General features: G+C 58.0%; 3 non-coding genes across 3 annotated transcripts in view; all 3 read left to right on the top strand.

Annotated features, from left to right (window-relative positions):
• The first annotated feature begins 1,816 nt into the window (after positions 1-1,816).
• Positions 1,817-3,729, top strand: LOC124586108. The gene has a single exon (XR_006975031.1). It is a non-coding gene; the product is annotated as a small subunit ribosomal RNA (ribosomal RNA).
• A 351-nt stretch (positions 3,730-4,080) lies between these two features.
• Positions 4,081-4,235, top strand: LOC124586099. The gene has a single exon (XR_006975023.1). It is a non-coding gene; the product is annotated as a 5.8S ribosomal RNA (ribosomal RNA).
• A 188-nt stretch (positions 4,236-4,423) lies between these two features.
• The window catches only part of LOC124586112, a 4,222-nt gene continuing 3,177 nt past the window's right edge, over positions 4,424-5,468 (top strand). The window contains exon 1 of the ribosomal RNA XR_006975035.1: positions 4,424-5,468. This exon is cut by the window's right edge and continues 3,177 nt beyond it. This is a non-coding gene — a ribosomal RNA (large subunit ribosomal RNA).

Below are 5,468 nucleotides of genomic sequence, written 5' to 3'. Positions count from 1 at the left end.
CCAACACACGTTGGGCCTTAACCCAACACACGTTGGGCCTTAACCCAACACACGTTGGGCCTTAACCCAACACACGTTGGGCCTTAACCCAACACACGTTGGGCCTTAACCAACACACGTTGGGCCTTAACCTGCTCTGTAATTGTCATACGACGCGTTAAATTAGTGTAGTGTTGCCTAACTGCAACCCCCGCAATATAGTTATGGCTACCCGCACTGCCCGGTCCCCAGAGTATCGCTTCATGTTAAACACCTTGCAGCTATACACTGTAAAGCGGATGGCAGCAGGACGTACATGCTCAATGCCCTTCGCAGTTGTTCATTGGCATTCGCATGGCGAAGCACAGCCTACGTTGTGGTACGGCTTGTGTCAACTGTCCGCTGATGTTGTACGTCCAAATCACACACTGTACTGCACATTGGTCCTCATGTACTGAATGATACATCGTGGTACATGTGTGACCGTACCACGACTGCGCCAAACAACGGCGAACCATACGGTCCAAATATTGTGCACTCAGCTACGTGTCGTCTCCCTATAAGAGCTGGATTGCAGTATGGTATGCCGTGGATGGCGATCAGCATGAGCCGTCTGTTGATGTAGTGGCGCGTGTTGTCAGACGTAGTCGTCTCTTCTCACTCACCGTGATAGCATGGTGCACTGCGTTCCACATCTGCGACATGCGACAGAGGCCGGTTGACAGTCGTTTCGCGCAATGGACATCGCATACGTACGGGGGCCACCTTCCACGTGTTCGCGAAGCGTGCACATGTTGTTGCGTGTATGTGGGCAGACATAGTGTGTCGTGACACCTGACACAGGCATGCAACAATCGTTGAATTTGCAAATGGCGATGGACGTCTACGTTTGCTGGTGACGTTACGCAAATGAACAACTGGTAAACCGTTGTGGTGCGGTTGTTCTCGCTAGAGGTGAATCAGTGATGGCGACGATCGGTTGAGCTACCAACCGGTTGTTTCAGCGATACCCACCATGCCCACGAACGTGAATGGCATGTGGGTGTGAAGCGATACGCGGCGGTGGCTGGGTGGGGACCGTCCCCGGCCGGTGAGGGGGGGGCCTCCCGGCGTGCTGGCCGCGCGGTGCGTGGGCGCACGCGCTACAGCCGGCTGGTGGGGGCGGCCAGTGGCAGGCGCGCCGGCCGACGGAGGCGGCAGGCGGCGCAGCTGCGCGCCGGCGCACCCTGCACGCGGCGCCGTGCGGCCAAAGTAGGTCCTCGCGGGGCCCGGTGCGAAGCGCGGTGGACATCTGCAGTGTGCTGGTCCGATTGAGGACTGTGTGCGCTGAGGATGCGCCGCCGCCCCGGCGCTCGGCGCCGCGACGCCGTCTGCTGCTCGGTCGCCTCTGCGGTTCTCGCAGGTGGTTTGTATCGCAGCTGTGCGGACGTGTTGGCGCGTTCGCTTCGGCACCCAAGTGGGGCTTTTGTCCTTCTGTGGCGCTGGCGTTGGAGCTGCCGGCCACCGTAGGTGGGCGCGTGTTGTCTCCCGCCGGCAATGCCACGACAGCACGCTCCCGGGCCTCTGTCGGCAGCGGCAAAGCTCAGTTGGGAGCACGGGTGGTCGCACCTAAAGCGTCTACTCGCCAAACTCCGGGCGATTGCGCCTCTCTCGAACCCGACCAAGTACTTAGGACGGCGCTGCGCGCCGCCGGGACCTGAGAGGGTTTCGAGGTGTATTGTGCAGGGGAGCTCAGCCTCCTCCTGTTTGCAGAATAATTGAGCGGACGCTTGCGTGTTCGCGCGGGCCCCCGGGACACACTCCCGGCGGCCGTCTGCTCAGCTCTAGTTGACGCAGCTCCCTGGTTGATCCTGCCAGTAGTCATATGCTTGTCTCAAAGATTAAGCCATGCATGTCTCAGTACAAGCCGCATTAAGGTGAAACCGCGAATGGCTCATTAAATCAGTTATGGTTCCTTAGATCGTACCCCACGTTACTTGGATAACTGTGGTAATCTAGAGCTAATACATGCAAACAGAGTCCCGACCAGAGATGGAAGGGACGCTTTTATTAGATCAAAACCAATCGGTCGGCTCGTCCGGTCCGTTTGCCTTGGTGACTCTGAATAACTTTGGGCTGATCGCACGGTCCTCGTACCGGCGGACGCATCTTTCAAATGTCTGCCTTATCAACTGTCGATGGTAGGTTCTGCGCCTACCATGGTTGTAACGGGTAACGGGGAATCAGGGTTCGATTCCGGAGAGGGAGCCTGAGAAACGGCTACCACATCCAAGGAAGGCAGCAGGCGCGCAAATTACCCACTCCCGGCACGGGGAGGTAGTGACGAAAAATAACGATACGGGACTCATCCGAGCCCCGTAATCGGAATGAGTACACTTTAAATCCTTTAACGAGTATCTATTGGAGGGCAAGTCTGGTGCCAGCAGCCGCGGTAATTCCAAGCTCCAATAGCGTATATTAAAGTTGTTGCGGTTAAAAAGCTCGTAGTTGGATTTGTGTCCCACGCTGTTGGTTCACCGCCCGTCGGTGTTTAACTGGCATGTATCGTGGGACGTCCTGCCGGTGGGGCGAGCTGAAGGCGTGCGACGCGCCTCGTGCGTGCTCGTGCGTCCCGAGGCGGACCCCGTTGCAATCCTACCAGGGTGCTCTTGAGTGAGTGTCTCGGTGGGCCGGCACGTTTACTTTGAACAAATTAGAGTGCTTAAAGCAGGCAAGCCCGCCTGAATACTGTGTGCATGGAATAATGGAATAGGACCTCGGTTCTATTTTGTTGGTTTTCGGAACCCGAGGTAATGATTAATAGGGACAGGCGGGGGCATTCGTATTGCGACGTTAGAGGTGAAATTCTTGGATCGTCGCAAGACGAACAGAAGCGAAAGCATTTGCCAAGTATGTTTTCATTAATCAAGAACGAAAGTTAGAGGTTCGAAGGCGATCAGATACCGCCCTAGTTCTAACCATAAACGATGCCAGCCAGCGATCCGCCGCAGTTCCTCCGATGACTCGGCGGGCAGCCTCCGGGAAACCAAAGCTTTTGGGTTCCGGGGGAAGTATGGTTGCAAAGCTGAAACTTAAAGGAATTGACGGAAGGGCAACCACCAGGAGTGGAGCCTGCGGCTTAATTTGACTCAACACGGGAAACCTCACCAGGCCCGGACACCGGAAGGATTGACAGATTGATAGCTCTTTCTTGATTCGGTGGGTGGTGGTGCATGGCCGTTCTTAGTTGGTGGAGCGATTTGTCTGGTTAATTCCGATAACGAACGAGACTCTAGCCTGCTAACTAGTCGCGTGACATCCTTCGTGCTGTCAGCGATTACTTTTCTTCTTAGAGGGACAGGGCGGCTTCTAGCGCACGAGATTGAGCAATAACAGGGTCTGTGATGCCCTTAGATGTTCTGGGCCGCACGCGCGCTACACTGAAGGAATCAGCGTGTCTTCCTAGGCCGAAAGGTCGGGGTAACCCGCTGAACCTCCTTCGTGCTAGGGATTGGGGCTTGCAATTGTTCCCCATGAACGAGGAATTCCCAGTAAGCGCGAGTCATAAGCTCGCGTTGATTACGTCCCTGCCCTTTGTACACACCGCCCGTCGCTACTACCGATTGAATGATTTAGTGAGGTCTTCGGACTGGTACGCGGCATTGACTCTGTCGTTGCCGATGCTACCGGAAAGATGACCAAACTTGATCATTTAGAGGAAGTAAAAGTCGTAACAAGGTTTCCGTAGGTGAACCTGCGGAAGGATCATTACCGACTAGACTGCATGTCTTTCGATGTGCGTGTCGTGTCGCGCAACACGCTACCTGTACGGCTCGCAGTAGCCGTGCGCCGCGTGCGGAACCACGCGTGCTTCTCAAAACTAACGCCAATGTTGTGTGGTACGAGCGCTGAAGCGCTGGAGCGGCTGGCCTGCGGCACCTGGCGCCTGGCGCCGGTTTTGAATGACGTTCGCCCGACTGCCTGTCCGCTCCGGTGTGGAGCCGTACGACGCCCATCGGCCGTGAGGCTGTTGGACACAGAACGCTTGAACAGGGGCCGCCACACGCCTACGTCCCGCCTATGCAACTGTCTTGAAAGAGACAGTGGAAACTAAGAAAAGATCACCCAGGACGGTGGATCACTCGGCTCGTGGGTCGATGAAGAACGCAGCAAATTGCGCGTCGACATGTGAACTGCAGGACACATGAACATCGACGTTTCGAACGCACATTGCGGTCCATGGATTCCGTTCCCGGGCCACGTCTGGCTGAGGGTCGGCTACGTATACTGAAGCGCGCGGCGTTTGCCCCGCTTCGCAGACCTGGGAGCGTCGCGGCCGCCTGTGGGGCCGGCCGCGCCTCCTTAAACGTGCGATGCGCGCCCGTCGCCTGGCGGTTCGCATACCGGTACTTACTCGGTAGCGTGCACAGCCGGCTGGCGGTGTGGCGTGCGACACCTCGTACAACGACCTCAGAGCAGGCGAGACTACCCGCTGAATTTAAGCATATTACTAAGCGGAGGAAAAGAAACTAACAAGGATTCCCCCAGTAGCGGCGAGCGAACAGGGAAGAGTCCAGCACCGAACCCCGCAGGCTGCCGCCTGTCGTGGCATGTGGTGTTTGGGAGGGTCCACTACCCCGACGCCTCGCGCCGAGCCCAAGTCCAACTTGAATGAGGCCACGGCCCGTAGAGGGTGCCAGGCCCGTAGCGGCCGGTGCGAGCGTCGGCGGGACCTCTCCTTCGAGTCGGGTTGCTTGAGAGTGCAGCTCCAAGTGGGTGGTAAACTCCATCTGAGACTAAATATGACCACGAGACCGATAGCGAACAAGTACCGTGAGGGAAAGTTGAAAAGAACTTTGAAGAGAGAGTTCAAAAGTACGTGAAACCGTTCTGGGGTAAACGTGAGAAGTCCGAAAGGTCGAACGGGTGAGATTCACGCCCATCCGGCCACTGGCCTCCGCCCTCGGCAGATGGGGCCGGCCGCCCGCGCGGAGCAATCCGCGGCGGGGTCGTGTCCGGTTGCCTTTCCACTCGCCGCGGGGTGGGGCCGTTCCGGTGTGCGGTGGGCCGCACTTCTCCCCTAGTAGGACGTCGCGACCCGCTGGGTGCCGGCCTACGGCCCGGGTGCGCAGCCTGTCCTTCCGCGGGCCTCGGTTCGCGTCTGTTGGGCAGAGCCCCGGTGTCCTGGCTGGCTGCCCGGCGGTATATCTGGAGGAGTCGATTCGCCCCTTTGGGCGCTCGGGCTCCCGGCAAGCGCGCGCGGTTCTTCCCGGATGACGGACCTACCTGGCCCGGCCCCGGACCCGCGCCGCTGTTGGCTCGGGATGCTCTCGGGCGGAATAATCGCTCCCGTCAGCGGCGCTTCAGCTTTGGACAATTTCACGACCCGTCTTGAAACACGGACCAAGGAGTCTAACATGTGCGCGAGTCATTGGGCTGTACGAAACCTAAAGGCGTAATGAAAGTGAAGGTCTCGCCTTGCGCGGGCCGAGGGAGGATGGGGCTTCCCC

Source organism: Schistocerca americana, unplaced genomic scaffold, assembly GCF_021461395.2.
Source record: "Schistocerca americana isolate TAMUIC-IGC-003095 unplaced genomic scaffold, iqSchAmer2.1 HiC_scaffold_536, whole genome shotgun sequence".
Lineage (NCBI taxonomy): Eukaryota > Metazoa > Arthropoda > Insecta > Orthoptera > Acrididae > Schistocerca > Schistocerca americana.
This window is presented reverse-complemented; position numbering and strand designations above follow the sequence as displayed.